Source organism: Lycium ferocissimum, unplaced genomic scaffold (genome assembly GCF_029784015.1).
Source record: "Lycium ferocissimum isolate CSIRO_LF1 unplaced genomic scaffold, AGI_CSIRO_Lferr_CH_V1 ctg1562, whole genome shotgun sequence".
In the NCBI taxonomy this organism is placed as follows: domain Eukaryota; kingdom Viridiplantae; phylum Streptophyta; class Magnoliopsida; order Solanales; family Solanaceae; genus Lycium; species Lycium ferocissimum.
In genome coordinates this window covers 3,893-28,856 of record NW_026716144.1, presented here as the reverse complement: position 1 = coordinate 28,856, position 24,964 = coordinate 3,893, and positions in this window count along the sequence as shown.

The following is a 24,964-nucleotide window of genomic DNA, read 5'->3' as shown; positions in this document are numbered from 1 at the left end:
TCTTCTTATATATCATCGGAGTCTGAGACTCCTACTCCTGATTCACCTCTAGTATCATCTCCTAACTTATCATCATTTTCACTAAATTTGAATGAGGATGTTGCAGGTGATTCCACATCATCACAACGACCTATTGGGGTGAAGAAAGCAAAATTGAAGAGAAAATCGAAGACGGTTTTTCATACGCTATGCAAATGGTCCAATCGAAAAATAATCGGCTTGTTGAGTTATTGGCAAAGTCGGTGCGTACGAGGCGGCGAGATTTGGAGATGAAAGATAGAGCTTTGAAACTAAAAGAATTTAAAGAAGAAAATAAAATTTTATTGTCGAATTTAGATTCTATTGGTGATCCAAATATTCGTGAATTTATTCGACAAGAACAAAAATGAATAATCGATAAAAGAAGTCAACAATTTCAACAGCCACAACCACAACAATCCTCTGCCCCATACACTCAATATTTTAATAATATTGGTGGATCTGGAAACGACCTGCCAGAGTACTAAATTATTGTTATAACTTTCTAAATTATTATGTTGTTTAATGTATTTTCAATTTTAATGTATTGAACATTGTTATGTTATTGATCATTGTGTTGTTATTGAACATTGTGTTATAATTGTGTTATATATTCGAAATTATTATGTTATTGAACATTGTGTTAATTATTAACAACATATTATATTTTATATTTGCACTTTTCATTTTTGTGATGGTTATATTTTTTAATACAATTATAACTTATAATAAAATTAACTTACAATTTTATATAAAATAATATATACGAAAATTATTTTATAAAACTTACACTCCAAAATTAAGATGTAAAATTAATATTACAAGATATTACATAAAAAATAAGTAGGTATATTAGGAATCTAAAATTATAAATTAAAATTTATAATAATGTTAAATTAAAAGTGTTATATAATAAAAAATAATAATAAAATATTAATGAATAGTAATGGTGTAGATGAATAGGTATATTAGGAATCTAAATGTAAAAATTAAAATTTATAATATGTTAAATTAAAAGTGTTATATAATAAAACAATAATAATAAATTATTAATGAATAGTAATGGTGCAATGAATAATTTGGTGCACCACTATTCATGCACCAAAATGGTGCAAGGTTAGAGCTCCAAAACACAATTTTTTGCACTAAAATAGCATTTGGTGTAAAAAATGGTGCAAGGTTGGAGATGGCCTTAGCAAGCGGGATCTTCTTTAATGTTATTTCGGTGGCCCTCTACAAGAAGAGGAATGAAACAGTAAAGTTGTCAAAATGGACCTTTGCTTTCAGATTTACAAGGAAACACAATACAGTAGCAGGGATTCCCCAATAATTAATTGTGGTGGGCATAAGGACGGTAATAGTAGAGGGACAGGTGGTGGTGGAAGAAGATAGGAAGGGGAGGGGTAAAATTGGGTTTGTAAGTGAGGTGGCATGCCACATAATGTTTATTTTATTAAAATATTAATGCCACTTAGGATTGGGGTCAACTTTAACTGTGGAGGGGTATATTTGAACCAAAAGTATAACGACAAAAAAAAAGATATTTGAACCCAAAGTATAACGAAGGGTATATTTGGCCTTTTTTCGATAGGACAGGGGTATATTTGGCCCTTTTCCGTTAAATAAATAGGGAGAAACCAATTGTTCTTAAATGGGTAAAAAGTTGTCCGTGCACAGACGTAAAAGCAAAACTGTCTTAAGTATTGTAGATCAGTGGCTCTTCGCCTTTTCGTAATTACTGCTCATTCATGACAAATGTTATAATTTGAAATGAAAGAGGTAAGTAAAAAGGCTAACATAAACAAATGTTATTACTATTAGTAAATGTAAAATGGCTAAGTATGGAGTTAATTTCTGCACTTACCGGAAAATGAAAGAGTCCATAGCTGTCCATAATAAATGGACTATATACAAACGATTTGCACTGCCATTAGCCCTCATAAGCTTTCATTTTAAAAGTAGATTAATAGCATGTGAACAAATGCTTTTAATGGTGGAAGATAAAAGGAAGTAATTAAAGTTCAATTAGTAGTGGAAGATGTAAGAGCCTTATCATGTATATGATTTAATATAGTTAAGTTATCTATTTAATAAATGTGTTTTTTATTCTATGAAGGACAAAATGGTCAATCAATTTTTCATGAGTATTTTCGTAATCTAACTTTAGGCTTGGAAGCTTCCCACTTTTTGTAACGACCCGCTAGGTCGTTTAGGGGCTTTGACCATTTTACCCTTGCTAGTATCTTCCCGAATATAGAAATAAGCTAATAATAACTCAAAGATTTAGAAGTCTAAAAATTGGAACTTGAATTGTTTGTTGTTGCTGTGTTTTGTTGAAAAACTTGCTTTGTTTCCGCTAGGGGGTGACGTAGTAAAATTAGACCTCCGTTGGGAATTCCGAGGCCATGGGTGAGTCCGTAGCATGTTTTTACATTGACCTGCATGCTTGGGTTGTGTCTGTAGGGCCTCGGATGAACAATTGGGATGTTGAGTGAAAACTGGTGTGAAAAACCCGAGCTACTAGCCAATATGGACCGCTGCAGCGTTTGTGGTACCGTCAGAGCGTCCGCCGTAGCGGGTAGGTGGTCGCCGCCGCGGAAGTCGGCAAAGTTAATAAGGTCCGCCATAGCGGGACCTTTCCCACTATAGCGTGATTGCTGCAGCAAGACATTGACCGCTGCAGTGGTCGACGGGAAGCAGAATCAACATTTTATATTCTTTATTCCGAACCCACTCCCCACATAACTCCAAAACAGTTCCCAAGAGCACTTGTGGCGATTTTCTAAGGTTAGGGCTAAAATTCTCCTGAAAAGTAAGTCTCAACCCTTTACTTTATTCATTCCATCATCATTTTGAGTTTCATAATTAGTTTAAGGGTCTCTAATGGTGAATAAAAGGGCTAAAGCCCTAGAACTTCAGAAACTCTTGAATAATGAATGGGTTAGTGATGTTATTGTTGTTTATTCATCTAAGGTTATAAATTATCACTCCCTAGGGTGGGAATTCAAGTTTTAGTGGATAGAATGATGTATTGAGACCTAGGGTTCTATAAATACGGTAACTTTAGCATAAAAACTGCTTGTAAAAGGGTTGAATTGATTAGAAACCCATGAATTAGAATAGTGTGATCATTGGAAAGAGTAGAAATAAGTGGGTTTCCCTTTCCACATTATTGTATTGTTTGAGTAGATGATTCGAATACTCATGTAGCGCTATATTTCTAGACTTTGAACGTTCTGAGGTGTTGTGGAAAGGAAAGGCTCACGTGGAATTGTTCCAGTTCTGCGTTGAGGTAGGTTACGGTCTACTTGAGTTAGATTTTGATTAGTTGATTGTATATGTTATGAAATTGATAGAAGAAAGCATGATTAGGTCTTCGGACATAAAGTGTGGTTGAAAATTTCTAAGTTTGATATTGATTGATTGATTATGTGATGAACTATTATGATAGGATAAAGAAGAAGTTAATGAATACTTTTCTTGTTGACTTGGAGTAATCCCTTATTCATGCTATTGATGAATTGGTTCTTGAGTCTTGATATGACTTGTGGCACGGTGACTTAAGTTCCTTGATATTTATTCATTGACTGTTCAAATTCCTTATTGATTGTTGGAACGGAAATACATTGAAATGAGAAAGAACATAAAAATATGAAAAGGCAAATTTGACATGGGGTGAGGATGTGGCCTAGTTATGGGCTTGTGATCCGAGGTTAGTCCCGGAGCGAGTGGTATATGGACACCATGGGTCCCCTGCAGGTCATGGCTATTTGGGCAAACAATACCATTTAGCATGTGTGTACGGATATGTCACAGAGTTGAGATGATTCGTGAGTTACGGTGCTGTTGTGATGACATAGGTTGCGCTACTTTTATTAATTGATGTTTGTGTGGGCTTATCTTATTTCAGTGTTGGATGATTCTTGTTGATAATTTTATATGGTTATGTGCTGTTGTGCCTATCTGTCTATCCTATTGGTTTTATGATTTTATGCCTGATACTAATCTTAGTCGGCCTATGATATCTACCGGTACAAAGTGTTTGTATTGATACTATCTTGCTGCGTTCTTTGAGTGCAGATTGTGATCCAGAGACATCTACCAGACCTCGTATTTAGCGTGAGGCCAGTTTCCGACAGATTTGAGGGTGAGCTCCTATCCATTCCAGCCCGCCTGAAGATCTTCTGTTATTGATGTCTACTTTCATTCCAGACATTACTTATGTTATTTCAGACAGTTGTTATTTCCTTAGACAGTTTATGTTTTAGAGTCCTTGCACGATGACTTTCGGATCTTTGGGGATGTAATTGTTACAGTTCCGCACTTTTGTTTATTGATGGCATGATTAGACATTTTTATGATTTAATTCTGGTTATCAATTTATAATTGTTTAAATAGGTTTGATAATTGGGTAAGGGGATGGTTCACCCACTAGGGGATTTGTGTGGGTGCCACTCACGACTACTTGGGTCGTGACACTTTTAGTATAACTAGTCCTCAGACACGTGTGTTGCACATGTATGCCATATCAATTTTGCAAAATACAAATGTATTGAGAATTATTTTAAAATGAAATTATAGGAATATTGTTCATTTCGTGACTTTGAGACCTACTCTTAGTATAAGTACACACCGTTCTACTTATTCAATATATATAATACTATCAATATATAAAAGTTAAACTTTGCAAGAAAAAAAAAAACTTTTAAGGCCTAAATAAGCCAGTTATTGTCTATCATGGACACTTAGAATCTTAAAATAAGTAATTAAATAATCAACATTTTTTACCGCTCCACTTGAATTAATCAATATGTTATATCAACAGAACCGAGTCCAACAGAGCACCCAATTGTATAAACATGTACATAGGTATAATTATAATACAAAGTTTTTGAGCTGTTATGCTATTAGTTACCGGTGGCCAATTTTAAGAAAACATAAACTTAGGAAAGAGGAGTTCCCTGCGTTTTCTAGACGGTCTCACTTTTTGAATTGTAATCTATATCTATCTATTATATAATATAAAACTAGGCAATAAGGAGATGATGTGGCACCTCTCTTTGGCCAAGGATTTCATTTATGTTTTTTCTCCTTTTTTTAGCGTTTTCCCTTATTATCTTTATCATTATAATTTAATTAATCTTACTCTATTAATAGCCCATAAAGCCCCTCTACTAAAGTGGGTAAATGCTTATATTCGTGGGGTTGTTAATGCAGCCTGTATGCTTACCTTGTCGGTCTTCCTTAAAAATTTCAAATAGGCTGAATATATTCTTTCTGTTACATATACACACCCAAGCTCCAAATGAATATCTAGCATTTCATGGTACAATGAGGTGTATTTCTTAAAGAAATTGTTGAATTTCTGTTGCTCATTCACTCATTTCTCTTGAGTAGCAAAAATTAATAAAAAGGTGACTTGAGTAGACATATATAAAGCCAAATGACTGCTATTTCCTGCCAGCAGGCTGCAAAAAGTATTGCTTCTGATGATCTAGAAAATTACTAAATTGTTGGCTATAATACACATTGTTTTTATTCAAACTTTAAAGGTAAGGTATCGAGTTTGGTAAGAATTAAGATTACAAAAATAAAAGAACATATATTTTTATTTATTCTGTAACTATAGAAGTTATAAAATGAAAAAGTTGATGGTTATTGTGAACTTTGCGCACTTCCACCATTCCACGTCTACAAAATATGCTGTGAATTATATATATTTTTTATTTTAGTGTTTTTGCAGTTTTGCTGCCATGGAGGCTATTTTTCTATATTTTTTCAGTTATTTGCTTAAAACAAATATACAGATGATGTTTTAGAGCCCATTTGGATTGGCTTATAAGTTGCTTATAAGTTGCTTATAAAAAATGTTTTTAATGCTTTTGTCAAGCAAATTTAAAATCATTTTGTGCTTAAAATAAGCTCAAAAAAATAATTGGGCCCATTTGACTTAAATTATCTAAAGCGAACTTATATAAGCTGAAAACAGCTTATAAGCTAAAAAAAAAATAAGTTAGACTACCCCAACTTATTTTTTTTTTTAGCTTATAAGCTGCAAACAGCTTATAGGCATAAGCCCATCCAAACAGGCTCTTATGTGACTTTTGTTTTAGCATTTGAGAACTTAAGTTTTGTAAAAGGACCTTTTGGTTGAAGTTATAATTTCTTCTATTTTAGAATATTACTTTTGAAAGGACGAATATTTAAAGATAAAATTAGTTTACGAATATTTAAAAATAAAATTAGTTTTGTAAACATATAATTTTGAGTATTTTAATATTCGGGTATTCGAAAAAGAATATGTCCTAAACTTAGTGAGACTCTTTTGGATAAATTCACTAGTTTAATTAATATTATGATATTAGCAGAGGTTTTTTTTTTTTTTAAAGTAAAATAAAAAATGAGAGCTGAGTATATAAGTATATGCACTTAATCCAATGAATAAAAAACAACATTACTGCACAAAATGTCAATATCGTATCTTCAAGTAAATTTTTCAATGACATCTATTTATGCTCTCCGTTTTAGAATATCTAAAGAATGTAACGAATACGACACAATGAAGCAGAAGTAGCGACCTAAAAGATCATGAAATTCAAGCATAAAAATCTTCAAGCTAGAAATAAAAACCTTTAGAGAAATAAAAACAAATATATATACACATAAACCTCTTTTCCACAAATATCTTAGAATTTATATCAAAGGTAAACTAACAAACATTGATCTTATCATCTCTTTCTAATTTCTATTATTTGTAATTGTAATGAATAATAGGCATTTGTGTGAAAAAATATAGTAGCGTATTTGCTGTAAAGAAAAAGAGGAGGAATGAAAAAGATGAGGAAGAGACGTATGAAAACTCCCAATAGAAAACAGCGATGAATCTGCAATGGTTAATAGTTTGGAAATTTATAAGATTTCCAATGTGTCTTTGGTTGGAAACAAGTTATCCGAGGATAACTTATCTTGGGATTAGTTATCCCAAGATTAGTTATCACCCTCCTATAGGGATAAAATAACACTAAAATCCCGAAATTAGTTATACTGTGATTTTATCCCAACCAAACGTGAAATAAACTCATCACAAATATAATCTAGGGATTATTTATCCTTATCCTTCGTGCCAAACTAGCAAGTGTTTGAAGTTGAAAAGACCACCAAAACATTGAATAGGTATAGCCGCATAGGAAGTTGAAACCAATTACAGTCAGACCTCTCTATAATGACACCCACATATAATAATACCTCTCTATAACAATCAACTTTTTTCGGAGCCGATTTTTTATGTTATATTTTACTTCTCTATAACAACATTTCACCTATAATAACAACAACCAACTTTATAATAGTAAGCTCTTTGTAAAATTAGCCCTCATATAACAACTATCTTCTTTTTATGGTAATATAATAAGTAACCATCTCTATAAAAATGAAATACCTATGATTACCAATAATACTGTCACGCCCCGAACTATGGCCTGGGCGAAACACGGCACTTGGTGCTTACTGCATGTGACCGAGCGAACCACATGGCTTGCTGAATCATCATGAGGCATAACATGAGCAGAATTTAACGTGAATGCATGATGAGCCTTTATAAAATGCAATAAGTCGTAATACTTAATCAAAATACTTGTTTAAACATGAGTGCGGAAATAACATAAATGAGCCAAAATGGCTATACGACTCGAAAGTGTGACATGACATAACGACTTGTCTAGTCTATGAAACCTCTAACAGAAGTCTGAACATGGAAAACATACTCGCTGGGACAAGGCTCCCAAAAGATACCTTAGATGCATAGCTAATCATTAAATAAAGAGTTGACTAAACCTCGAATGAGATGGGGCTCACCAATAAGCTGATACGAATGCTGTCTTACTGAGTAGATGTGTCGTCCTGTAAATCAGTACCTGCATTGTGAAATGCAGGCCCCCGGGCAAATAAAAGGGGACGTCAGCACATTGAATGTACTGGTATGTAAAGCAACTGAAGAAATAACATGGGACATGGAATAACATGATAAGAATTGAAACTGAAAACATGATCATGAACATGAGTACATATACATATATATCATGCGTAAAGTATCGTGAGTAGGGAGAGCAGTAAATATAACTAATAACATGGTCTGGTACTTGCGTCCTACCAGCAGAACACTCATACCTTGCCAGAGACATGAGATTTAATAATATTATGAAAGGATCCAGTCATTATGAGAGATCGTCCGGGACATGGGTGGAGTGATCCTCATCCTACGGTGGCTACGCAGTTTCAGGCTATCTGAAGCCCTCCTCGGTAATTAAAGCAACTCCCAAAAACATATACATGTAAAATAAGTGGCACTAGCTGCCCATGGTTTTCATGAATATAACTTGCTTGTACATGGATATCATGAATTATAGCTTGCTTGCATGAACTTGTAAAACATGTATAGTATTTTCTTGAAAATAGCATAATATATCATAAACTAGCATGCATGAACCCATGGAATGGGATATATGAGTTTTTCATAGATTACAGACAGATTCTTAATAATCATAAAGAAATATTAAGAACTCAATGATGGAATTATAACAATTCATACATAATATAATCATGGACATGGACCTAGGGTTATCATGAGCATGGTATAGAAACCCTAGTTTTCGTAAAGAATAATAATTTATGGATTATGAGGCATGGGGAAGAACAATGGTGTTCCCACACGTAGACATTAACTCTACATACCTGGTAATGCTCCAAACTTGAATTAAAGATTTTAACTTTGAAGAAGATTTGCAAAATCTTGAATTCTTGAACCTTGAGATGGGTTTTCTTGAAAACCCTAGTTTAGGAACAATGATTTCTTGCTTAGATTATTAGAGTATATGTTAGAATTGAGTTGGAAGGGTTTGGATTGACTTACCTTGATGTTTTGGATTGTTGCTAGGGCTTGAAATTGTAAATAATGAAATAAAAGAACTGAAGGCTTGAATTTATACAAAAATGAGGCAAAAATTATATGGACGTATTATACGGTCCGTATAAAGTTATACGGTCCGTATAATATGATCATATTTTATCATGGCAGAAAACAGAACGTCAATTTGAAGTTTCATGAAGTACGGATGAGTTATACGGTCCGTATAAAATTATATGGGCCGTATAACAAGTTCGTATAACATGACCAGTGAACGGACTGCTCTATAATCCTTCAGTAAAATGGCCATAACTTTTTGTACAGATGTCTCCTTGACCCCCATAATATACCGTTGGAAAGGTATTTCAAAGGGCTACAACTTTCAAGAAGGAAATTCTCACAAATTCCTAACGCAAGTACCCGAAAACAGACCATAAGTACAGATTGTCCTAGACTTAGACGAATTTAGAAGGCCTTAAGAACTTCACTTTTTGGTTTGACTTCAAAACGATTGTTTATCACCCGAGTTCATCCCCAATAGATTCGTATAGCTAAAATATCACCTTTATACTAGATTCATACATTCATACCTAATTCGGATTTACGGGATGTTACAAATACGTGTAGAAATTTTGACCGAATATTTGATCATTTAATACACTATTACAATAAAAAAATATTATATGAATATATATATTTTCATCATTAAACGATTTTCCTTCATTGTACAAAGTATTATTAAACTTAGAATTTGGCAGTTAAAAATGAAAATTAGATTTTATGCATGTTTTTACCTATAATATAGAAATATTATTTAAATGTTAATGCTGTTATAGGTGTATAACAACCATTCTCTATAACAACTGAAGAATTTCGGACGCAATAATGCTGTTATAAGAAAGGTTTGACTGTATGAGGAAGTTGAAAAGAAACCAAAACATTGAATTAGAGAAAGATGAAAAAGCAAATTTAAGGCATCGAATAGGCTGCAGTAAGTGGCAAGGCTAGGAAATTAACCGTACCCATTTGCCCGATTCATTATTGTCCAACTTTATTTTTTATTAAATGGTAAATTTGTGGTACAAAATAACATAAAAATAGTGTTTAAGTGAGGGGTAAAATACTCGTTCAAATTTTTATGAACATTTTAATAATTCAACTTTCAACTTAAGGCTTTCCACTTTTAGAATAGTATAGATATAGACATATATGATTTCTTCTGGTATCTGAGACGGTTCAGGCTAAAAAATAAAGGGGGCCACCGAAAGACTATTACTCCCTAGCCAACTTTATGTGACAATTTTGTTTTTTAAGATTCAAACTATATAAACTTGACCAACATATCGGGACCTCATGAAACATAAAAAGCAGACACGTGAGTATTGATAATATCCATATTATCCATTTGGATATCAATTTTTTAGTGAATAATATCCATATTTGATCCATTTTTAAAAAGTCGGTTATCCAACCCATATTTAATGGGTCGGATTGGATGGTTACTTATTTTTAAAAATCATTTTGCCACCCTAATTCCAAGGAGGGGCATTTTAACCCGAAAATTAAAGTTAAGCACAGTTGGATCCAATAAGGTGGAATGACACATAGTTTTAACTCGAAATTAACGTGAAGGACAATTGAGGTCCAATAGGTAAGAGAAGGGTAAATTTAAGTCATTTCAATATGTTAGGGGCATTTTTTACCCTTTTCCGTAAAAGTAAAAAAGGTTTGAGCTTTCATTTGAATAGTCTTCTATGGACAGTGAAATGGATACAGTGGTTGGTCAGTCCTTCATTTTGTAAGCATCAACAGTACACTTCTTTTGGCCACCCTTCTGTATTTTTTCCCTCAAGTCGTCAAAGCCAGAGTCTAGAATCAAAATACCCCTAAAAAAGTGTGGTTGAACTAAAATATCCCAGAAAAAAAAAACTGTGACAAAAGTACCTTTAACGCAGTATTTTACTGGATTAAAAGACTTAACCGTAACGGCGCGGTTAGGTCCTACTGCGTTATAGAACCCAGTAAAAAAAAAAAAATTGGTCAACTTTTTTTTTTTTTTTTTTGCAACACTTAGTATTTTTTTCATACTTTGACCAACGATTAGTCGTGTGTTAAGACTCCAAAACGTCAAGATTTTATATAGAACCTAATATTTTTTTTACGCGTACAATAATGTACGCTCAATACATCAAGGATACGTTCGGATCGTCATTTTAGGGGTTGAAAAGGTGCCCGAAGTAAGTTTTGTTTGAAAACTTTAGGTTTAAGTGTTCTATATACATAGACGTCCATTTTTATTTGAAGACTTATTCCATTAGCTTAATGTTTTTTTATTTTAGGGTTTAGATTTAAGTGTGTTATTTTTTAATGCGTAACTTTATTTCGAATATACGCGATTTTTTGCTCTCAGACGTCCGATTTAGGCGATTTTTTTTTTGCAACATATTCAAAATAAAGTTATGCATTAAAAAATAACACACTTAAGGAACACTTAGTGTTTTTTTCCATAAAAAGATCGCAACATCTTATTTTAATAAATCTTTTTTTTGCAACACTTAGTGTTTTTTTCATACTTTGACCAACGATTAGTCGTGTGTCAAGACTCCGAAATGTCAATATTTTATATAGAACACGATATTTTTTAAGTACTATAATGTAGGCTCAATACATCAAGGATACGTAAACGTTTGGATCGTCGTTTTAGGGGTTGAAAAGGTACCCGAAGTAAGTTTTGTTTGGAAACTTTAGGTTTAAGTGTTTTATTTTTAAGGTTTTGATTTAAGCGTGTTACTTTTTAATCAAGACATAACTTTATTTTTAAATATAAATCTAATTCAATTAGATAAAAACGTATTTAAAAAATATAGGAAGAAAAGCTAGTTGTAAAGTGGTCAAACTTTAGATGGTCATAACTTTGCGCTCGGATGTCCGTTTTACGCGATTTTTTTTTTTGATTATGCGTATTTTTTCGAGATCTATGCGGACAAACTGCTGCAAGGCGGATTGGCCCAGCCAATTTTTAAAAAAACACCTGTTATCATATTCAGTTTCAATCTTCCCCCAAATTGGCGTGAAGTTTTTAGTTTTCTTTACTTATAATATGATGATACGCAATAGATTTCAATGTAAAAATCCCGAGGTAATGTAGCTGTGAATGTCAATTTCAATTTTGTGGTTTCAATTTTCGAAAATAAAGCCGACTAATTTCCTCGACATATAAAGTTGACTAAAATAACCTTACAAAAATAAAACACTTAAACCTGAAGTTTTCAAATAAAACTTACTTCGGGCACCTTTTCAACCCCTAAAATGATGATCCGAACGTTTCCGTATCCTTGATGTATTGAGCCTACATTATAGTACGCAGAAAAAATATCAGGTTCTATATAAAATATTAACGCTTCGGAGTCTTGACACATGACTAATCGTTGGTCAAATATGGAAATAATACTAAGTGTTACAAAAAAAAAAAAAAAAAAAGTTGACCAAATTTTTTTTTTTTACTGGGTTCTATAACGCAGTAAAATACTGCGTTATAGAAAAAAAATCTTTAACGCAATATTTTACGGCTTTAAAGGACTTAACCACTCTGTTACGTTTAAGTCTTTTAACGCAGTAAAATACTGCGTTAAAGATACTTTTGTCACAGTTTTTTTTTTCTAAGATATTTTGGTTCAACTCCACTTTTTTAGGGGTATTTTGGTTCTGGACTCTCAAAACCAAGTCAACAGGTGACTTTAAAGGGATTAGATGTAAATATATAGTGAAGATAAAGAGCAAGAAGAGATAATATACTCAAATGCAGATATATTGATATACTGTTTACTCTCTACTTCTTTCCTTGCCTTAGTTTTGAGTATCTTATAGGAGTGTCAAACTAATACTCCATAGTACCTAAATTCAGAATGGTGGCATTAGATTATTTGTCAGTTTTCTTGATTTTCTATCAGTTGTTTATCTTTCATTCAGCTCAAGCTCAGAATCAATCCCAAAATAGTAGCTGCCCCAAGGAATGCAAGTGTGGGAGCCTAGGAAATGTAAGCTTTCCTTTATCCTTATCCTCACAACCTGCTTGTGGATTGTACACCATAGATTGTAATGCTACTCCAAATCCAAGAATTCATTTGGGAGGAAATGTTTATAGTGTTCTAGAATGGTCGTTTGATGGTTTTCGAGTTTTTGACGGTAGGCTTGATGACTTATTGGCAAAAAACAGTTGCCACTCTTTGATCAAAGAATATCGTTTCCAAGTTCTCCTTCTGTCTTGTTTAGAATCAACGAACGCAATATTACCTTGTTCAGATGCAATGACAGTCTAGACATCAACCGGAGCATGAATATTGATCATCATTTTTGCTACTATTAGAACTATAGTAGATGTAGTGGCTTCAGAATATACTACAAGCATCCGAGTACTGGAGGACGGGATGGCATTTCGGGTGCACCAGAGAGAGACATTCCTGATAAGTGTTCAGTGATTCAATTGCCAATTATATGGGGGAGGTTAAACCCTCAAAATAGTAGCTTGTTTGGCCTTTTAACCGCGAATGTTACACTTCAGTGGAGCCTGTTTGATGATTGTAGTAAATGTTATTATGGAGGAGGTCGATGTTTAACTGACAGCAACAACGAATTTCTTTGTTCCTCTAATCCCACAGGTAAACTATAGAACTAGGTTTTTTCATTTTTGCTCATCTAGTTATCGTCAGTTGCTCAGAACAAATCCTATGTTGGTGAATATACTACAAATTACTACAGCTGAAAATTGCAATAAAATGAACAAATATGAATAAATAAATATTCAAGCTGAGTCGCGGATATCTCGCTTTCTTTAAGAAGATTCAAGCCCACTGCAGTATGATATTCTTCACCGGTCTAGCAGTAATGCTCTCGACTTGTCCCCTCCAAAATACAACAGTCTGTCAACGTCGTGTGACTCAGCCAATTCCGAACCAGTTAAAGTGTCCAAAGCTCCACCACAAGAACATCTTCCTTCAACTTAAAAGTACTATCTTTTGTAGTGAATTAGTTGGAGACATAGAATAGTTTTCTTTTTCTCAACTCTTTCTTCTCTATGCCAACCTTAAAATACAAACACAACATAATATTTTTATCTACTCCCCATCTACTTTTTTCTCATCCTAACACAAGGATGAAAGCATCCTTTATATAGGTGCCGAATTTCTTCCACAAGTAAATGTCAAGAAAGTGGATGGTCATTTGAGGTTTAGTGGGATAATCTTCTATATATAAGATAAAGCTAGGCATAGATAAGGTGATGTGGCACCTCTTTATGGCCTCCATTTGCATTTATCTTTTTTCTCCTTTTTTTTTGAGTTTTTCTCTATTTTTTCCTTATTTTCTAATTAAAGGATTAATTGTATTCTGCCTTTATTGAGTTTGATTAAATTGTGTAAAAGACGTATTAATTTATTGCGCTAAAATGGCATCACTTTAGTATCACGATTACTGCTTCAGTTTTTTTGTCGTTTCTTTTTCATTTTTACCTCATATGTTTCATTCACTTCAATTCTAATTTGTGCTTAAAAGTTCAACAGCCACAAACTACGTTAATTACGAACCCGTAAAGCCGCATCAGTTACTCATCGGTAAATATAACTATTTCATCTACTTCTTAATTTGGTTTGACCATTTTCCCTTTCTTTTGGTTTCTAATGCCATATTTTTATATATATTGAAAGAAGAGACTCGGCCTTTGTCCGTCCATTTTCGCTACTTATTTGTTCGATGATTATTTGGACGTCGGTATTTGATAATGAAGTTGGTAAATGGAAAACTGATTAATACTCTTTTTGAATTGTTCATATACTATTATATTTCAATCTTTTTTATCCTTGAATAGCTTCTCTTGCTGATTTTAGTTTTCGTTCTACTAACATGTTTTCCCTGATCATTTTTAATGAAATTTTTATACCGGTTTATATTTAATATTTGTTCTTTGATTCTGGTGATACAATTTTAGATAGGGTAGAATTACGAATGGTGATTCCTCTACTAAATAAGAAGATATAAAGAAATTAAAAGGGTGAATTCTCATTTTAGAGTGATAGGAAATATTATCAACGACCAAACAAAAGTATATGGTGCAGCGAATGAGGTTGCTCCTCTCGTAACCAGAGATTTTGGGTTCAAGTCTTGGGTATGGAAAAATCCTCGATGGGGAGCGCTTCCACAGGATGAGGCCCTACGCAGTGCGAATCCGAATATAATCGGGCTCTAATACAAATATCGAAACTAGGTGGGAAAAAAAAAAAAAAAACTATCAAGGTATTATTCTGTTATTTTTTGACAACTCTTTTCTAATTTAAGTTCCACTAAAATATTATGTTTACCAGCTTTTGCGGGGTATGATGAATAAAAAAAGCATATGTGAATTCTCCAAAGAATTAGGAGGAAGAGGAAGTATTGAAGATTCGTACAAATGAACAAAGAGAGATTTTTCTTTTTGGGAATAGGCATAATACTTAAATAGGCTATCAAATTTGGCCTCAGCTTGCAAGTACGTCCTCCAATTTTGAGTGTGCACAAGTAAGCACTTCAATTTATCTCCACTTTGTCAATTGAACATTCCAACTTACCAAATGATCACTGGACACCTCCAAATTTTTGTGTCACGTCAGTGCCACATCATCATTTTTGTTTACGTGTTCAACTTTATACAAGTTGAGGTGTCTATTTGTGCACACCCAAAGTTGGAGGGCATGCTTGTTAGCTAAGGCCAAATTTGAGTGTCTGTTTATATATCATGCCTTCGGAAGAACCTTGGGAAAGCGTGAGAAAAGGACAAAATAGAACGGAAAAAGTAAAAGAGAAAGTACCGGGGGGAAATATGTTGAAAAAAATTATTCCATCTGTCTCACTTATCGGTCGTGGTTATTAAAATAGTTGTCTCAAATTATTTGTATTTTTAGAAGTTCATGCACAATTAATTATTTTCCATTGAACCTTAGTAAAATTATGTTATTAATGAGATGACACATAAATTGAGTAAACATTTAATGGAAATCTATATCTATATCTATATCTATATATAATATAAAGTTAGACATAGACTAGGTGATGTGGCACCTCTCTATGGCCTAGAAAATCGTTTATCTTTTTTCTCTTTTTTTTTTTTTTAATTTTTTTCTCATTTAAAAATCAATGTTCTATATTTAAAAAAAAACAAAACATTACTCATTTAATTCTCTTAATTATAGTCCTCTTAATTCTCTTACTCTCTTCCTCTTCTATTCGTTATTATTGTTGTAATAGAGAAGGAAAATGAAAAGTTATGAAGACCATTAAGAATTGTAGTAAATGGAAGACAATGACGAGTCTTAGCAAAGAGACATCTTGCATATGATCTTTTCTTCTTAATTATATTACTTTTTCAGTTAATTCTTCTTTTTTTTTTTTTTTTTTTTTTTTTTTTTTTAACTTTCTCTAATTTTTGTTCTAATTAGCCATAATTTCCGTTGAAAAAAGGAACATTCTTCCCAGATTATTTGTATGAAAATTAGTGCACCGTTTACTAATTTTATTACCATGATCATAATGCAATCAATATTAGTGCACGTAATACTACTTTTATTACAATCATTTAATGTATTCAATGCGAATTTGTATTACTCATAAGTTATAATTGTATTGGCTACTATAAATACAAAACATATCTAATTCATTGCACAATTTTTTTCTCTTCGTTTTCATTTATCATTTGCATTCAGCTCCTCCTCCGGAATTTTTGCACAGAAAGTTCCATCTTTTTCTTTTCCTTTTTCTCAATGTGGGTGTTTTTTTTGCTAGTCATTTTCTTTTTCGTACTCCTATTTAACTCTTCTGTTCCAAATGTCATTGTCTCGTGTGATTTACCCTCCTACGTATTTTTTGTTCACCTACAATCATTTTTTGTTCACCTCAGAAGAGTACATATTTTTTCTATTTTCAAAACAAAATCAACTAATACATGAAAAAGCTCAGCATAATATCGATTGTACATAAGAGTTAAATAGGAGTACGAAAAAAAATGACTGGCAAAAAAACACCCACGTTGAGAAAAAGGAAAAGAGTAACAACACATATATATGCACCCACATTGAGGAGCTTTTTCATGCATTAGGTGATTTTGTTTTCGTGATGCACATTGTTGTAGATTCTCTTTTATTTTCTTTATTGTGTTTGCTTTTAAAATGATTTTGAGTTTTTGATAGGTGACAACAACATCAGAGAGAAAGGTATTTACTCCTCAAGAGCTCGAAAAAAAGGGGGTATATATATGCATTGTTACTCTTTTAGTCTGTTCCAAACTTAATAGGTACAGTGCTAATTCGTATTTAGTAACTTTGCCTTTTGTTACCCTAAAATGTCTATATATATGCGTTGTTACTCTTTTAGTCTGTTCCAAACTTAATAGGTACAAAGGCTAATTCGTATTTAGTAACTTTGCCTTTTGTTACCCTAAAATGTCTATTTGAATTTTAGGTCTAATTGTACTAAATTCAAATTGATTTTCGTTATCTTTTCATTACTTGCAATAGGAAAAAGAGAGAGCGACAATTGAGAAAGGATAATTATCTCTACATGCTTCCCAAACAAATGACAACATGAAAAATATGTGATTATTTTCCTATGCATATGCATACAATAGAAAAAGTCGGAACCACAAAGGACTTAACTTCCTCAAAATTTGCTACAGGAACTTTTTATGGTGTTTTTTTTTTATTTATTTATTTTTTTTTTTTTATTAAAGAGGTTGTCCCTCTAATTTCTTAATAAAAACAAAAAATGTATATTATGGTTTACAACATACAATATGTTTTCTTAAATATCTAAAGATTATTCTTAAAATTAGATTTATATTGATAAAGGTAGATTGTAATTCATAACAAATGTTTCAAAATTATTTTTATTGGACAAAGAGGATGATAAAAAAAATTGACGCGGTTTGAACTATCTAAATTTATATGGCTATTTTGTGGGTGAATGTTAAAAACAAAGTGTCTTGCTATGCAATTTATTGGCATTATTTTTATTCGCTAAATGAAAAATAGATATTGTTGAAAGAAGAAGAAGAACAAGAAGAAGAAGGGAGATAGTTCTAACTTGAAAGGTGATTTTTAAATTTAATACAGAGCCTAAAGCATGAAAAATATTGATAACGTCCAAATCCACTCCTCAAAGAGAAAGTGTACACGGTCGTCGCAATATAATTTACCCAACTATGAGTCGGGGTCGATCCCACAGGGAACAATATACTAGGCGATTTAAACAAATAAGGAATTATCACCAACTAAGCTAAGACAAACACTTTTTCAATTTTTGGTTTTTGATTTTGAAACTACCAAAGATAAAACTAACTTAGAAAGCGAGTAAAATGATCAATGGCCACAAGCATGGATGCAAGGAACTCTCAAGTAATGATCCAATGAATATTATGATTTTACAACTAAGAGCAGGTTTATGTTGATAGATAATGATTTCTAAAATCTCATTGAAAGTCTTCCAACTAAATCAATAAATTTCACTCTAAGCTTTTCCAAGCCTTAGAGTGTGATATTAGGCACAATCAATTTAACCTCAAGTAACTATCCTCTTCCGAGCTCAAGTTATTAGATGGGTTTAATGACCCAAATTCTTGTTAATTAATCTTTTCCAACCTAGATTTCATCTTCCGAGCTCAATCAAAGTAAATGGGCGAGTTTTAGGATTAGCTAATCCCTTAAGAAACATTAAAGAACAAGATTAATTAAAACAACAAAGACCCACTTCAATAGCATTAAAAATCATTCAATACATAAGCATAACAAGAGGTTTCATCCAACTTTGCAAATGAATATTTTCATAAACAAGATTAAAGTTATGGAATAAAATTCTACACACTTAGATATACAATACAAAGCAAGGAATTGAACAAATGAGTAAAGGTTTAAAAAATTTCTTATCAAAACTTCAAATTTTCAATCCCCAAGTGTGGTGTAGGAACCCTAGTCTCCAAGCTTGAAAATATAGCCAAAGATAATGTTTTACAAACCCTAAAAGAGTATTTATAACATTCCAAAACGGGAACAAATTGTGGACAAAAATGCCCTGCGTGCAGCACATGCTGCAGCAAGTGCTACTCGCAGGCACAACATGCTGCAGCAAGTGCTACTCGCAGATGCTGCATGCACAACATGCTGCAGCAAGTGCTACTCGCAGATGCTGCATGCACAACATGCTGCAGCAAGTGCTGCTAGCATGTGCTGCCAGAAAGTGCTGATTGTTCTATTTTTGCTCTATTTTGCTCCGTTTTGCTCCGTTATGCTCTCCGGGCATCTTATCCTACAAAACGACATAAATACACAAAAAGTAACAACAAAAGTGCTTGAAGAGTCACAAAAGCTTAAGGAATTAGCATCGAATATCCCGTAATTTCGCGGCACATCAACACCCCCAACTTAAAGTCTTTGCTTGTCTTCAAGCAAAACAAAACTAAAATCTCAATGAGGATCCATCAATACAAGCTTAGGTAGTGCTACTATCATTTTCAAAGCACATTCTTCAACTAAGCACAACCCTCATAACTTTGGTTGGTACCGACAATTAGGCTACAAGCATGTGAAACTTCAACCAAATAACTCCCTCATTTCAAAATACAATTTCAAGAATGCAATAGAAATTCAAAACAATCAAGCAACAACACTCAAGCCTCAATAAGTAACTCAAAACCACTAGCTTACTAGATGTGCCCAATTGACTCAACTTGGAACTTTTCAACATTGCCAATCTATCTTAATTCATATGCCCTCACAAGAAAGAAAGTCCCAAAATCACTATATTCATAACAACAACAACACGGGGGACATAAACACAAAGTCACTCACACTCAACAAAGAAATTCCAGTGCTAACAAATATCACACCATAGGCTTGCCCTTATTTTCAATCATCACTAACTCAAGAACCTTCGGTTGGAGATCACATAGGGACTTTTTAAGCTTGTAATGTGGGCTTAGGGAAGGGTAGGATAAGTATTTGGGATACAAGTGACTACGCCCTCCTTGAACACTACACAATACCTTTTGTCCACTTTCCTCTTCATTTCAAAACATCACTCCTTCCTTTGCATACTAGTTTCCCCAATTATTCCAACTTCTTTTTGTGCAACCATTTTCTTGATTTTTTTTTTTTTTTCACAAAGATGCATTTTTTTGCACAAAAAGTTTGCAACCTTTTTGTATTTTTCAAATTTTCTTCATTTCTTTTGACTTTTCCACAACATCAATCTTCACCACTTCTCAAGCAACACTAATACCCCCAACTTAGGCTTTTGGTCTCAAATTCACAATTTAACGTTCAAGGAGGAAAAGGTTCAAAAGAGAGAATTTCGTCAAGAAGGGTAAAGGCTTGTAATGTGGCAATCAAAGGAAAGGTCATAGGCTCAAATGAGATTACTAGTGATATTATTTATGCAATGGTAGGCTAGAAAGGCTAAATAGGCTTTTTCAAAAATCACAAAGATAGCCCAAGGTCATCTCTCCAACCAACATAATCAAAATTAGCATTGAAAGACTAACCGGGAAAGTTCTAGATGATAAAAGTAAGCACAAGAATTATTCAACAAACACTCACCACACATGGCATATGAACTAGTCAAGATGGAGCAATTTCACTTCCTAAGCAAGAACAACTAGAGAAAATCTCATAATCCAAAGTAAACCTAACTAGTAGGTAAAGAGTCACCAAATGAGCCAAAAAGTTGTCACAAAGGTCATTCTTTCCTATGCACCTTGCTTTTTAACTTTCACAAAAAAATTGGAGGGTATTCGGATTTCAACATTTCACATGCAAGAGACTAATGCAAGAGACTAACTCTATTAGTATCAAATAAGCCAAGAGTTTTCATATTTTTCCTCAAAGGAGCACCTACACCTAAACTACAAGACTAATTAAAGAAGCCAAGAAAGAAAATAAAATAATAAAAGTGACTAATCCACAATATGCCAACAAAACAAAATCTTCAAAAATTTGAGCAAGTTCCATTTGCAACAACGTCTATTCACAACCACACCAACAGTCACAAAACAAGCCCGGCAAGGGCACACAATATCCATACATAAGACAAAAGCCCGGCAAGGGCACAAATCAAGCATAACCAAAATATAATGTGCTACCACATGTCACCCCCAACTACAAACATTGCAGTGTCCTCACTGCACATAATCAAAACAAAACATAAAATAGTTTGAGGGCAAATAATTTTTTTTCCTGTCAGCACCTGCGACTCGCAGGCATGACCTGCGGTTCGCAGGTGATGTCACCTGATTTTTTTTTTTTTTTTTTTTTTTACTGTCAGCACCTGCGAAACGCAGGCATGACCTGCGAATCGCAGGTGATGTCACCTGAAAACTTTTTTTCGGCAACTCTTCTGGTTTGGGGCTCGCTCTAAAACCCGACACACTCAAAACAACTCCAAAAATTCTAAAACTTTGTGGATTAGTCAAAAATAATCTACTAAGCTATTCTAAAAAAGAAAATTTCAAAAACGATTTAAAATTTTGAAAACGATGGGTTGCCTCCCACCAAGCGCTTAATTTAACGTCGCGGCACGACGATTGCCAACTTTACCGCTTTTCTCGCCATTTGGAGCTTATGAATTGGGCACCCAACTTGGACTCAAGTTTGTGACCACGAGCGGTGGGGGGTGGTAAGTAGATGAACAAGCCAAACGTTAATTTCTTCATTTTGCACTTCTGGGCTTTCAAATGAGGAATGTCATTTTGCCTTCTTACTCTTTCGAATTGCAAGATGTAAGGCACTTGTCTTTCTTCTTCACCATCCAACATGGATTTATGTGGCTCAATTCCCATATCACCATACAAATCCAATGTTGAAAAAATGCTTGGAATGAGACTTCAACCTCCCAATTTGCAAATTTTTCCGGATTTTGACATTCTCATTTTCCCCCCCCCCCCCCCCCCCCCCCAACTAGAGTCAACTTCCACCATTTTTCTCAAGACAACGGTTGACTCTAATTTCTTTTCTTCTTTGGCATCTCTAATGAAAATGGATTCGGTTGAGGATGTTCAATTCTTGATTCCTCCTTTTCATGATTGCCTCCAACATGGGCATTTTCTCCTCATATTGAGCATTTGAGAATTCTTCTTGATTTTGTTCAAATGCCCATGGAAAATTTTTGTTCTCATTCATCAAGCCATTTTGGAGACTAGTTTCCAAGTACTCCTCTAAGGCTTTTTGCTTTTCATTTCCTCCTTCAAGTAGGCATTCCATCATGAGCTTGAACTCTCCATTTTGTCCATTCTCAACTTCTTCCACTTCCATTTCCCTATCATTGTCACAACAAAAAGTAGAATCGTCATAGTGGGGGTTCGGGGAAGGAAGGACACATAAGCACAATTAGCCCAATGGCCATTTTGACCACCACATCTATCACATATGCTCCATTCATGGGTTCGAGATTGTGCGTACAATCCTCCCCCGAGAGACTTTAAACAATTTTGCCAAGAGTGGGGTCCTCCACAATAAGGACAAGGGTCATCAAAGTATGAACAACTTCCATCCGACCCATTTTCATGGAATGATGCCATTTTTTTTTTATAAAAAAAATAAAATCAAGCAAAGAAAACAACTACACAAATATTCACAAGTTTGGACAAAAGCAAGTAAGCTTAAATCCCAAACTAACCCAAATACGCCAAATTGTTCCCCAGCAACGGCGCCAAAATTGATAACGTCCAAATCCACTCCTCAAAGAGAAATTGTACACGGTCATCGCAATATAATTTACCCAATTATGAGTCAGGGTCGATCCCACAGGGAACAATATACTAGGCGATTTAAACAAGTAAGGAATTATCACCAACTAAGCTAAGACAAACACTTTTTCAATTTTTGGTTTTTGATTTTGAAACTACCAAAGATAAAACTAACCTAGAAAGCGAGTAAAATGATCAATGGCCACAAGCATGGATACAAGGAACTCTCAAGTAACTATCCAATGAATATTATGATTTTACAACTAAGAGCAGGTTTATGTTGATAGATAATGATTTCTAAAATCTCGTTGAAAGTCTTCCAACCAAATCAATGGATTTCACTCCAAGCTTTTCCAAGCCTTAGAGTGTGATATTAGGCACAATCAATTTGACCTCAAGTAACTATCCTCTTCCGAGCTCAAGTTATTAGATGGGTTTAATGACCCAAATTTTTGTTAATTAATCTTTCCCAACCTAGATTTCCTCTTCCGAGCTCAATCAAAGTAAATGGGCGAGTCTTAGGGTTAGCTAATCCCTTAAGAAACATTAAAGAATAAGATTAATTAAAAAAATAAAGACCCACTTCAATAGCAATAAAAATCATTCAATACATAAGCATAACAAGAGGTTTCCTCCAACTTTGCAAATGAATATTTTCATAAACAAGATTAAAGTTATGGAATAAAATTCTACACACTTAGATATACAATACAAAGCAAGGAATTGAAGAAATGAGTAAAGGGTTAAGAAATTTCTTATCAAAACTTCAAATCTTCAATCCCCAAGTGTGGTGTAGGAACCCTAGTCTCCAAGCTTGAAAATATGGCCAAAGATAATGTTTTACAAACCCTAAAAGAGTATTTATAACATTCCAAAACGGGAACAAATTGTGAACAAAAATGCCCTGCGTGCAATACATGCTGCAGCAAGTGCTACTCGCGAGCACAACATCTTGCGACAAGTGCTACTCATGCAGATCTTTTGCATGCACATCTTCTTTAGAAGTCTTTACTAGCATGTCTTTGTCGAAAGTCTTGATCGTTCTATTTTTGCCTTATTTTGCTCCGTTATGCTCTCCGGGCATCTTATCCTACAAAACGACATAAATACACAAAAAGTAACAACAAAAGTGCTTGAAGAGTCACAAAAGCTTAAGGAATTAGCATCGAATATTCCGTAATTTCGCGGCACATCAAATATAAATAAAAGTCACTAAATCAATAGTTTTATTTTTAATCTCCGAGTATTAGAAAAAAGATCAGAGACTATGTCGATAATATTACCGCGCGAAGCACGAATAAGTTTACTCAGCCAATTCCGAACCAGTTAAAGAGTCCAAAGCTCCACCACAAGAACATCTTCCTTCAACTTAAAAGTACTATCTTTTGTAGTGAATTAGTTGGAGACATAGAATAGTTTTCTTTGTCTCAACTCTTTCTTCTCTATGCCAACCTTAAAATACAAACACAACATAATATTTTTATCCACTCCTCATATACTTTTTTCTCATCCTAACACAAGGATGAAAGCATCCTTTATATAGGTGCCGAATTTCTTCCACAAGTAAATGTCAAGAAAGTGGATGGTCATTTGAGGTTTAGTGGGGTAATTAGCAGGACATAATATGGGAGAACATGCTAGAGTGGTTACAAGAGTTACAAGAATAATGGCACCACTTTCTCCATTTTATGGCCACTAATAAGACATGCACTTCAATATAAATATTTTATAATACTAAAATAGTTGCTTGTCTGATGATCGTAATAAAAGTCCCCGCGCAACATCTATCTAAGCTTTTGTGATTTTCGGGTGCATCTATAACCCGAAATTAACGTGAAGGGTAATTGGGGTCCATAGGTGGAAGGAAAGCAAATTTAAGTCACCAATATGTTGGGGCCATTTTTTACCCTTTTCCGTTAAAGAATAAAAGGTCTTCTATGAACAGTGAAATGGATACAGTGATTGTTCAGTCCTTCATTTTGTAAGTATCAACATCTCACTTCTTTTGGCCCCCCTTCTTTATTTTTTTTACCTCAAGTGGTCAAAACTGAAAATTCCAAGTCAACAAGCGTCTTTAAAGGGAATAGATTTAAATATATGGTGAAGATAAAGAGCAAGAAGACAAATACACACAAATGCAGAGATTACTGTTTACTCTCTGCTTCTGTCCTTGCATTAGATTTGAAAATCTTACAGGAGTGTCAAATTAATATTATAGTACCTGAATTCTAGTAACACATAAGGTCACCAATTATGTATAATATTTCTCAAAGGCATTTTTTTTTTTA